Genomic DNA, 12,234 nt, shown 5'->3' on the forward strand with positions numbered 1-12,234 from the left:
TAGTTTCTTTTTTAAACCCTTGAAATTTCTTGTTTCCTTTTTCCTTAAATTAGTTATTTTTTTGTAAAGACACAATTATTTTTTTCTTTAAATAGGTTATTTTATTTTCTAAGAAGCACTAAATTTTAAATTCGGAGAAGGGCTCCTCCTATAAAATATCCTTTATTAAAAAAGGATGTTTGTCCTAGTCAGCGTTTTCCCTTCTATTTTATTATATAGATTTCTTAAATTAGTTATTATTTTATTGTGAGAAAGAGATATAGTTTCTTTTTTTAACCCTTGAAATTTCTTGTTACTTTTTTTCTTAAATTAGTTTTTTTTTTTTTTCTAAAAAACACGATTTTTTTTTCTTTAAATAGGTTATTTTATTTTATAAGAAGCACTAAATTTTAAATTCTGAGAAGGGCTTCTAGACAATATCCTTTATTAAAAAAAAAGATGTTTGTCCCAGTCAGCGTTTTCCCTTCTGTTTTATTATATAGATTTTAGATTACTGATGTAATTTGTATTTATATCAATAACCAAAATACGTATAGATAAATTGTTTATTAGATAATATGTATCTATTTTACATATTTTTTATTAAATTTTATGGTAGTATACATGTAATACGTAGAAACAAAGGTTTAGAGATTTTGAAACATCTATTGGAAGAGATTGGCATATTTGTAGGCAAACTTCCAACTTCATTGATTAGTTTTTAAATCAAGTGTTACTTTATTTTACTATGTTTTTAATGTAAGTTTAATACAACTTAGATGTTATATATATTTTAGGTTATTGATTTAATTTGTATTTATATGCTTCAATAATTTTAAATAAAGAAACAAATTCTAACTTCATCTCCAAGATATTTAACTAATGTACCACGGAACTCTCTCTAATACATTGCAATAAAGGGTATAAAGCTTAAACTTATTTAGTTTTCTGTTTCAAAGATAATATATTAGACAGTGGCAATACCATTTACTCCTCCTACATGAATAGCAACTGGGAAATATATATTAGTTTGAATAATAAAGACTATAAACCAACATGACATTGGAACATGTTAGTTATTGGCGAAAGGCAACGAGAATAACTTTACTTGTAATAAAGATTTTGTAAGATATCTTTTAAATAAAGTTTTAAATCTTTTAACTAAGATTTTTTATTTTTCAAAATAATATGTTTTTTTAATAAAAAAAAATTATATTTACTAATTTTCAAAACTGTCTTTAATAAGGTTATTCATTATATTGATGGAGTATCAACTAAACTCTATATTACTCTAGAGCGATGATTCAAAGAGCTCGAGCTCACACCCGGAGGTGTGAGCTCGAGCTCTAGACCGTTAGATTCCTTAGAATTTGTACATATGTATCCCACTTTTTTCTCCTTAATTAATGGAGACCCTAAAAACCAAAGAAATAAGCCAGCCGTATTAATTTTATTACAAGATTGCCACATACTAATCTTTATCTATCTATCTATCTATGAAGTTCATAATTTAATTATTATAATAATTATAAATTGGAAAAATTATTATAGATTCTAAAATTGGTACGTTGATAGCAAATAATTTCATCTTTCTTTAAGACACGAAAAAAAACGTTACAGTGAAGTAATAAACAGTTTTTATATTAGACATTATACCAAGAAAACACTAAAAACCAAACAGAGAAAACAAGAAATTGGGTTGATCTTTTTTACTTTTCTTCCTTCGGTTCTTGTGCTTCAATGATGGTCACGATGTATTGTGCATTTTAAAAAATAATAATTTGTTGTTAACCGGAAAAAATTCTTTATGATATTTATATTTTTATTCCAACCTTTTTTTGGTGTTTCCTTCAAAAATGATGAATGAACTATCATTAACATACCAATTTTAGCCAACAATCCTTGGTCGGAGTGGTAAGAGATGTAATCTTCCACCTTAGAGGTCAAAGATTCGAGGCACACGCTTAACTATTCAAAAAAAATGCCAATTTTAGAATTTTCAATAATTTGTCTAATATCATACAGGCTAAGATGAATTTATGCCATTATAAATACAATATAGTGTAATAATTAAATTCAAAATTTTATAGAAATGATAAAAGATTAGAGTGTGGCAGAGTTGTAATTAAATTAGAATAACTGGTTCATTTCTTTGATTTTTGGGGACTCCATTAATTAAGGGGAAAAAGGTGGGATACATTTGACCGTGTGGAGTTTGTGAGGGACCCAACGGTCTAGAGCTCGAGCTCACACCTCTCGGTATGAGCTCGAGCTCATTGAATCACCCCTCTTACTCTATATCAATTTTTGAATTTTAAATGAAAAAAAAACAAGTAGTATCAAAACTTTACAAACCTGTCCTGTGTAACGTTTTTAAAATGTTTTTTTTATAAAGATTTCTTTTTAGAGATTTATACCATTTTTATAAAGTCTTTTTTTACTTTTTAAAAAAAGATTTTAAAATTATTAATTTTAAAAATAATTTATAATAATTTAATTTGCTTAATATTAAATCAAAAAACAATCTTTAAAATTATTAATTTGTCCAATATCATAGAGGCTAAGATGAATTTATGCCATTATAAATACAATATAGTGTAATAATTAAATTCAAAATTTTATAGAAATGATAAAAGATTAGAGTGTGGCAGAGTTGTAATTAAATTAGAATAACTGGTTTATTTCTTTGATTTTTGGGGACTCCATTAATTAAGGGGAAAAAGGTGGGATACATTTGATCGTGTGGAGTTTGTGAGGGACCCAACGGTCTAGAGCTCGAGCTCACACCTCTCGGTATGAGCTCGAGCTCATTGAATCACCCCTCTTACTCTATATCAATTTTTGAATTTTAAATGAAAAAAAAACAAGTAGTATCAAAACTTTACAAACCTGTCCTGTGTAACGTTTTTAAAATGTTTTTTTATAAAGATTTCTTTTTAGAGATTTATACCATTTTTATAAAGTCTTTTTTTACTTTTTAAAAAAAGATTTTAAAATTATTAATTTTAAAAATAATTTATAATAATTTAATTTGCTTAATATTAAATCAAAAAACAATCTTTAAAATTATTAATTTGTCCAATATCATAGAGGCTAAGATGAATTTATGCCATTATAAATACAATATAGTGTAATAATTAAATTCAAAATTTTATAGAAATGATAAAAGATTAGAGTGTGGCAGAGTTGTAATTAAATTAGAATAACTGGTTTATTTCTTTGATTTTTGGGGACTCCATTAATTAAGGGGAAAAAGGTGGGATACATTTGACCGTGTGGAGTTTGTGAGGGACCCAACGGTCTAGAGCTCGAGCTCACACCTCTCGGTATGAGCTCGAGCTCATTGAATCACCCCTCTTACTCTATATCAATTTTTGAATTTTAAATGAAAAAAAAACAAGTAGTATCAAAACTTTACAAACCTGTCCTGTGTAACGTTTTTAAAATGTTTTTTTATAAAGATTTCTTTTTAGAGATTTATACCATTTTTATAAAGTCTTTTTTTACTTTTTAAAAAAAGATTTTAAAATTATTAATTTTAAAAATAATTTATAATAATTTAATTTGCTTAATATTAAATCAAAAAACAATCTTTAAAATTATTAATTTGTCCAATATCATAGAGGCTAAGATGAATTTATGCCATTATAAATACAATATAGTGTAATAATTAAATTCAAAATTTTATAGCTGATAAAAGATTAGAGTGTGGCAGAGTTGTAATTAAATTAGAATAACTGGTTTATTTCTTTGATTTTTGGGGACTCCATTAATTAAGGAGAAAAAGGTGGGATACATTTGACCGTGTGGAGTTTGTGAGGGACCCAACGGTCTAGAGCTCGAGCTCACACCTCTCGGTATGAGCTCGAGCTCATTGAATCACCCCTCTTACTCTATATCAATTTTTAAATTTTAAATGAAAAAAAAGCAAGTAGTATCAAAACTTTACAAACCTATCCTGTGTGTAACGTTTTTAAAATGTTTTTTTTATAAAGATTTCTTTTTAGAGATTTATACCATTTTTATAAAGTCTTTTGGGGAATTTGGTCAAAACTCCCTAAGAAATTATGACTTTGGTTAAAAAAGATTCATCAAAGTTTTTTAGGCTTCACCTCCCTGATGGCAATTATGTAAATTTCAATTTCAGTAAAAAGACCAACCTAACCCAGTCTAAGAAAATACCTTGCAAACACCTTGCACTGCCTTGCAAACACTTTGCACTGCCTTGCGAACACCTTGCATGACTTTTGCAAATACCTTGCACAACCTTGCGAACACCTTGCAGAGCCTTGCAAAGCTTTGCAAATACCTTGCAGAGCCTTGCAAACACCTTGCAGAGCCTTGCAAACACCTTGCAATGCCATGCAAATGGTTTGCAAATTAGTTTTTGAATTGATTTAACATGAAATTTGTTCAAATTATTATATATTGTCTAATAGAATGTTGTATCGAAAAACTAGCTAAAACCCCTACAAATTCATAATAGTCATTTTATAAGCTCTAGCACCATCATTTTACATTTCTTCGAAAAACTTACAAAGCTTTCATGAAATTCTCAATTTGAACATAAATACCAATCATTATTGTCCAAGAAAAAATATTTCTCATAGGCATTTCATCTAGCAACTTTATAGCTATTTCAACCTACCTAAGTCTTGTATAACCAATTAACGTTGCATTCCAAGCAACAACATCTCTTTCAAGCATTTTATCAAACACATTGCATGCATCAACTATACTTTCACAACTTCCATGTAAATCCAACAAATAAGTTTGAACATAAACATCAAAACTAACAAATTGTCATCCATCATTCATAACTCAATGAAAATAAAGCAATGAAGAAGTTGGATTATACCCTACACTATCAAATTCTCCTTCCATTGAAAGTATATAAAACTTTCTCTCTCTAGAATTTAGAACCAAAAACTAAATCAAACCCCTTAAAAACCTCTTCAAACAACAAGCAAATAGATTAAATCACCAAAACCTAAAAACATCAACCTATCTTATAGCCAAAATCAATTCAAACCCCAGAAATTCTAATCGGCGTCAACAATCTAACTTGGTTCGTTCATGAGAAAAACTCAAGTTCCTAATTTTTTAGTTAGATTATTACTAGGTATTTCTAATTGAATGAAGGGTATTTTTTACTCTTAAAAAGTTGGTGCTTTTAAAAATGTCCTTCAAGCCTATTTTTATAACTTACTTGGGGCCTAGCTAGTAAAAAAGATGGTTTGTCTTTTTAACAAAAAAATACAAGAAATTGGGCCTCCGGCCCAATTTCCTGAAGTCTTTTTTTACTTTTTAAAAAAAGATTTTAAAATTATTAATTTTAAAAATAATTTATAATAATTTAATTTGCTTAATATTAAATAAAAAAACAATCTTTAAAATTATTAATTTTACTAAATTAACATATTTGTTCTAATTCTAATAAAAAAACTTGTTTCTTAAAACATGCGAGGAAAGTACGATCTGTTGGACCTGCTGTTGAAGAATTGTACAAGAATTTCTTGTTCACCCATTAACTATTATTTATCAGCTAAATCTATTTTACAATCATAAAGTTTTAACTACCTTCTTTATAAAGATCTCGACCTCTTAACTATTACAGAAATGATATATTGGGGACCTGCACCATAGCGACCAACCATATGACGACACGTAGCGTTCTTCAACCACAACTCACGTGATTTTTCGGCTTCTGTAGAATTCTTATTTCACCCCACGACTTTACCGCATTCTGGATTAAGTCCCTCTGAATTCATCAACTAGTCCCTCCACCCATCCTAGATCTGAACCGTTGATCTTTTCCACGGTCCAGATTAGAAATGAAAAAACGAGTAAAAGTTGCTGATGTCAAAAAATGGTTTTCCGTTAGATCAGCTTGAAATAGGGAGTTGATGCATGACAGCCTCCGTTAAGTGTGATTATTCTGTTAGGTTGAGCGTCAGTCAGTCTGGTGTTCCTGTTTCCTGCTCTGCTTCATGCTATGCTTTCTGCTCTGCTCCTATTTTCTGGTCCTTGCTCCCGCTCCTTGCTCCTTGCTCCAGCTCCATGCTCCCTTCTCCTGTTCTTGTTCGTCTGCTCCCGAGGGGGGAAAACCTGCAAAGGGTTCGAAAACCGCTCCGACGCTCAAGCCAGTCAGGGTGCTCTTTGTAGTAAAAGAATGAATATTGATTGATCCTTTTGGGGCGAGTTATGGGAACTCTGAGTTTCTAGTGATCTTTTTTAGGGTAAAGAGATCGTGTCCTGTGAAGGACGATGTGGGGGGCCTTTTATAGGCGATGTTAGGTCGACTGTGATTAGTGGCGGTGGTGAGGTGGTTGCCGTCAGTCCGAAGGCAAAGTTTCCTCCCTTGAGTATCTAGGATTTTCCTTAGAGTCTATCTCGGATCTTTGATAAGTGGAAGTTCCTAAGTTCAAGGATCCTTCGTAGATATCTTGCCGATGTGATAGATTCTAAAAGAGAAGTTTCCTCCTTTAGTTACGTAGAGTTCAAGCTGACTTAAACACTTCGAGATGTGTAGCCGACTGAGATCTTTCTGGAAGATTCGGGATTTAAGTCAGTAGATCGCTTAGCGTTGTTGCCTCCCTAGTTTTGTGCGTAACACATTGGTCGGATCGGTTTGGACCCCCCCTTACTCCTCTGAAGACCCCAGGGCTGATTTGTCCATGTCAAGGGCGTTTTGCAGGACTGGTGTCTTTTGGCCGACCTCCCAATTAGGGGAATATTTGGTGGACCATCAGGGGCTCAGCGGTCCTGCTACCTTAAGCCGGGTTGACCCAGTAGACTTCAGGTCCAATCTTGACTCTTCAGACGTTAGTCAACGTCTGGACATTTTATGCATCATCAAAAGTGACTTTCGCTTTCTTTTTTGACAGAAACTGATGATCCCTCTATCTCTCTCTCTCTAAAGTGGTCGAAACACCAAGAACGAGTTACGAAGTCCCTCTCTTCAACTATTCGAAGATTCAAACAAGTGTTGGTTCCTTGAAGATTGAGTCACCTTGAATTGTAAATGCTCCTCAAATTTCTAAAGATTTGGTGAGGTAAAATTTTAGGATTTTTCAATTTAGGGTTTCAACAATCTCTGGTGATTCGATTTTTGAGCATCTGCTTGTGATTTTATACCAAATGATATTTCTTTGTAAGCATATGGATTAGACTAGTTTGTCACTCTGGCAATTCAGAAATTTATATAAAAAGTGGTATCTCTGTATTATATTCTTTATCTTAAAAATGTCATGTAAATTGAGAGGTTACAATGATATGAATACAAAAAGGAGTTTCTGTTATTGTAGTATAATGCCAAGTCCATTAGCCAATGTTGTATTTTGTTTCAATTCTTGTGTACTTCTAGAACCATCCACATAAATTTGTATTGGTAGTAACTGAAATTGAAGAAAGATTTTCAGCAAACTTAATCGTACATAAGTGAACTATATACCTATCTTCCTTGAGCTTTTCAGGTAGTGGTGGAGCCCGAATTGTCCTTCTTGAGGTTGAGAAAGAGAAAGTGATTTCAAACAACGGGGATCCAATTCCCTCCCTTTCGGTGTCGCCTCATGGTGGCACAACAAAGATATACAGAGCTAGTTGTTTTGTTCGTGGGTGATATTTCTAAAGGCTATAAAGTTGGTGAATTACTGAATCCTCTCTGACTGGTTCTAATGGTATATTCACTGGATTCTTGGTTGAGTTTGTTGGTAGAGCATAAGATTTGAAAGAAGATAAGGTGAAGATAGTTGTTGGGAGCCAATAAGGCAGTGGCATTGTTAAGCTAGACGATGGTGTTAATATGCTAGAGCTAGAGGAGGAAGACAGAAATGGTATGACTTTGAGCTGTGAACAATGGCCTTTTTATGGTGAAAATTATAATTGAAAGAGTATGGCAAAAATTTTGTTTCAATACTTTAGAAGTTCATGGAATGAATGTTTTAATACTTTAGCAGTTTATGAATAATGTTTTATACTTTAAAACTTCATGGAATAAATGTTTTATTACTATAGAAGTTCATGTTATCTTACTGATTTCAGGTCTCAAGCTGTTGTAAAGCATATGGTGGTTGTTAATACAAATCTTATAAAATTATAGTTTCCCCAATAAATACTAATTTAGAGGTCGTTGTGGGCACTCGTTGCCTTCAGGTCTGATCCAACATTGTATTTATCATCATGAGACTCGTCATAACGCTCACAATCTCCACGTTCTGAAGTCATCTCTCCACAAAAGTAGTTACTAAAAAGACAAAAAAAAGTATCACAAAGGGGTATTTCAAGTAATAACTGATCTCAAATGCAGGCAAAATGAATCAAATTTAAATGTATATCAATGAAACTAAAACTAGATACTTGTCAAACTAAAACTAGATATTGACCTAGTTGCTTGAACAACATATGAGCAATCAAACCACAAGTTAGATTTTATTAGGAATGTAAAAACCCTAAAACTTTAGTCTTTCACCTTCTAGGTCACGGGTTCGAGGCACACTGACAATACAAAAAAGAAAAAGAAAAAAAAAAAAAAAAACTCTAAAACTTTACCTCACAAAATCTTCAGAAGTTAGAGTTGACTTGGGATTGAAAGTGGATGAATCTTTAAAGCTAAACTTGTCACCAATAATTTAAAGAGCAAAACCCCTTTGAACCTTACAAAAAATGGGTAAAAATAATATTCAAAGCTCACTTGGACTCCCTAGGTTCGTTTTGCAGAGAGAGAGAGAGGGGAAGAAAGTAAGGTTTCACGATGAAAAATTGTTGTTTAGGGAGAGACATTATCGTTTTTATTCTGGACCGTTGGATAAAAATCAACAATTCAGATCTAGGATGGGGTGAGGGACTAGTTGATGAATTCGGGGGGACTTAATCCAGAATGCGGTAAAGTCGGGTGAAATACGAATTCTACAGAAACTGAAAAAATCACGTGAGTTGTTGTTGAAGAGCGCCACGTACCGTCATATGGTTGGTCATTATGGTTTAGGTCTAAACTTTTCGCCCAGTATATCATTTCTATAACTATTATTTATCAACTAATAAACATACTTTATCAAACAATTTAACATAAGCATGAAATATTAAACCAAAGTATAAATAATGAAAAAAATATTCACATTCATATAAAGAGATAATTAATAAACATTTAAGCACAACCAAGAGACCCGATTAATTAAAGTATGTCTCTAAAATATCACTTATGGGTATCATAGAAAAAAACCTTAGACAATGAAACTAGCTACACACGGTTTCTCGTGAGGGAATATGCATGGCTAATACAAAATAAATGGAAATAAAAGGCATAAATGAAATAGAAATCACTAAGAAGATCCAATCCAAAATCTAAATCACGGACTGGTTAGTCCGAGTTGTTTCCCCATCTAATGGACTGGTCAGTCAATGATCTAATAGAAGCGGATATACTTGTCCAGTCCATCTCATAGGATTTTAGGGCGAAATTCCTCTACACAAATCATCACTATAAATACTCTAAATGTACTTGAATTACCGTAAAAAACAATCTAAACAGGTTATAATTCGGCATTGGCGTCCATAATGATTCAAACAACAAATTAAGGAAAAAACTATCATAGAATCTAACAGGGGCGGAGGCATGTGAAGACCAACCCAGGCTACAGCCTGGGTTGGTCTTGTATATTCTGGACCAAATGAATGACAATTAGTTGAAGTAGCCCTGTTGGTTGAGGCTTAGTCTTGCAACCAATAGATCCCACTGTAGGGATAATTTGCTTTTTTTTTTTCCTGCTTGAGAAGGGTTACTATATTCGCTTTTTGGCCCTCAATTTTTAGTCAAATCCTGACTTTTACCCAAAATTGAAACCAACTGCAATTTTGGCACTCATTTGTGTATCGTATTTCTTTTTGGTCCATTTTTTTTTCAATTTTGTGTTTCTTGTGTTATATTTTAATTTTGTTATTTTTACAGTTGTTTTTCTCTCTTTCACTTGATCTTTCTCTCAGCTATAACGTATTTTTCTCTCCTCCTTTTTTCGTCTTTCTCTACTCATTTATGAATTATAATTCTTAATTTATTATGATTTATGAATCTTAGATAGTTTCAAATTTTGTTAATTAGTTGATGTCTAATTATCAATTGACATTGTTTATTGATTCATACTTCGTTAATTTCATTATCGACTAATATTGGTTGATGTTTGATTTATGTTTAATTTTTTTGTCAAAAATTAAATATATGTGAAACGCATCGATAAGAATGTATTGTTATCACTAAAAATTACTTTTAAATAACACTTTTATAAATAGAAACCTATTACATGCATCATAGGTAGAAACTTATTTCTACCGATTTTTGGATAAAAAAATTTCACTAACGTGAAATTAAAGGTTAGCCCTGTGTAAGTTGGAATCCTGGCTCCGCCCCTGGAATCTAAGGCTTTTTTAACCAACCTTGAAACAAGCAAATGTAGGTTAATTTCAACTTCTTTTTGACCAATTTCTTCAAGTAAATAAGTATTGCATGCTGGATAAGAGAGTTTGACAGCCGTAGGACAAAATCTATGCCAGATTTGAGAGAGAGGAGATGAGTGAGAGATGTAAGCTTCAACTCAGTTAGAGAGAGAAAATTGTGTGAGAAAAGTGGAAACGACAGAACGACGTCAAGGGGGACATACGGTTTACTGTTAAAGGTCGGGTGCTTACAAACTCCACGACGCCTATGGATATTTTCTTTCCCGTGGGATCTTGTTTTACAGTTTATTTAGATTCTGAAGGTATTCTCTGCCCTGCACCCTAGATTTGATCAAGACTTAGGTGCGCAAAGTTTTAGGCATGCTTCTATCCTCCCATATTTCGGGATTTTAAGGTATTGGTCCAGTTTCTACAGACTTCCTTTACTGCTCCAGGATCTAGAGCAAAGTTATGACCACGACAAACCTGGTTATATTTAGAGCTAGAGCAAAGCTTAAGGCGCCTAGAACATTCATGCCGACCTCCCAGTTCCGGGCTTAAGTGACAAGGTTCTTACGGGATTCACGTCCCTCATGACTTGGACACTAGTTGAATCCTTGTATCTTTCGTCTTTCCTTAATTTGTTTACTTAGTCAAATGGTGACCAATATTTAGATCATCAACAACCATTAGAGTTCAGTAGTCAAAGAAGCAAGAACATAATATTTTACTTCTGTTATTTCTTCGAACGCCAAAACAACATACTAATACTTAACATACTGAAATAACCAGTGATAGAACGATGAGCCGATGGGGTTACTGATCCAATCCAAGTCAGAAACCCCTATGATCGTCAAATAACTTGAAGAATAAAAAAAGAATACCATGATCAAGTGTTTCTATCAGATAATCTAGAACTTGAGTCGCAACGTCTATATGAACGGAAGAAGGATGTTGCATGAAGTGACTGAGTTATTTTACCAAAAAACAATGTCATGATGCCTGAAGATGTTTGATTTCATTTGGACTTTGGAGGAAGGTATCAAGGTAATAAAAAATCATCATTCTTTCTCATTCTCTGTTATACTTTTGTTGTATTTTGATTCAATTGGGTTAACCCATTAGGCATGTAAGAGATATTAAAAACTTAATTTTGTATGTAAAAACTACAACAATTAGTAAAAAAAAAATGCACTGCTCTGAGAACGAGGTTGTGATTATTAATATTGTGAAAAAGATGGATTGCTCTAAGCACATAGATGTGATTATTAATATTAAAAAGTGTATGATTAGTCCACCACCACTTGGTGTAGAGGCTGACCACCCACTCCGCATTCCGGAGGTAACAAGTTCTATTCTCCTAAAAGTGAAAACTATGATTTATTGAATCGGGGTATCAATAAAATATACGTAGGAAAAAATGACTTTCAGACTCCAAAGAACGGCCTTAAGGGTCTTTATATGACCGTTAGGTCACTCCTAACAAAACGTTTTAGTTTTTACTAATGCCCTTGCTAATTGAGGGCACATTTAGATCACAATAAATGAGTTAATTTCATTCTAGCCTCCAATTTGTAGTCTACGAGTCGACTTGACCCCCGTAATTGTTCGACATTTCGATTGGACCACCAAAATTTAAATAGCTTCAACTCTCTTTGGAAATACCCTAAGAGACCAAAATGGGATTTTGCAGAGAGGTACGTTGGTGAGATTACATCAGAGTTTCTCACGCTAATCTCTTCATAAAACTAGACAACCTAACTCGAAGATCTACATCCTAAAATAACTATACATCGTGATGTCTATTTTGCACAATAGCTAATTTAA

The sequence above is a fragment of the Eschscholzia californica genome, unplaced genomic scaffold (assembly GCF_041429995.1).
Source record: "Eschscholzia californica isolate CP2 unplaced genomic scaffold, dmEscCali1.0.p SCAF_5, whole genome shotgun sequence".
Lineage (NCBI taxonomy): Eukaryota > Viridiplantae > Streptophyta > Magnoliopsida > Ranunculales > Papaveraceae > Eschscholzia > Eschscholzia californica.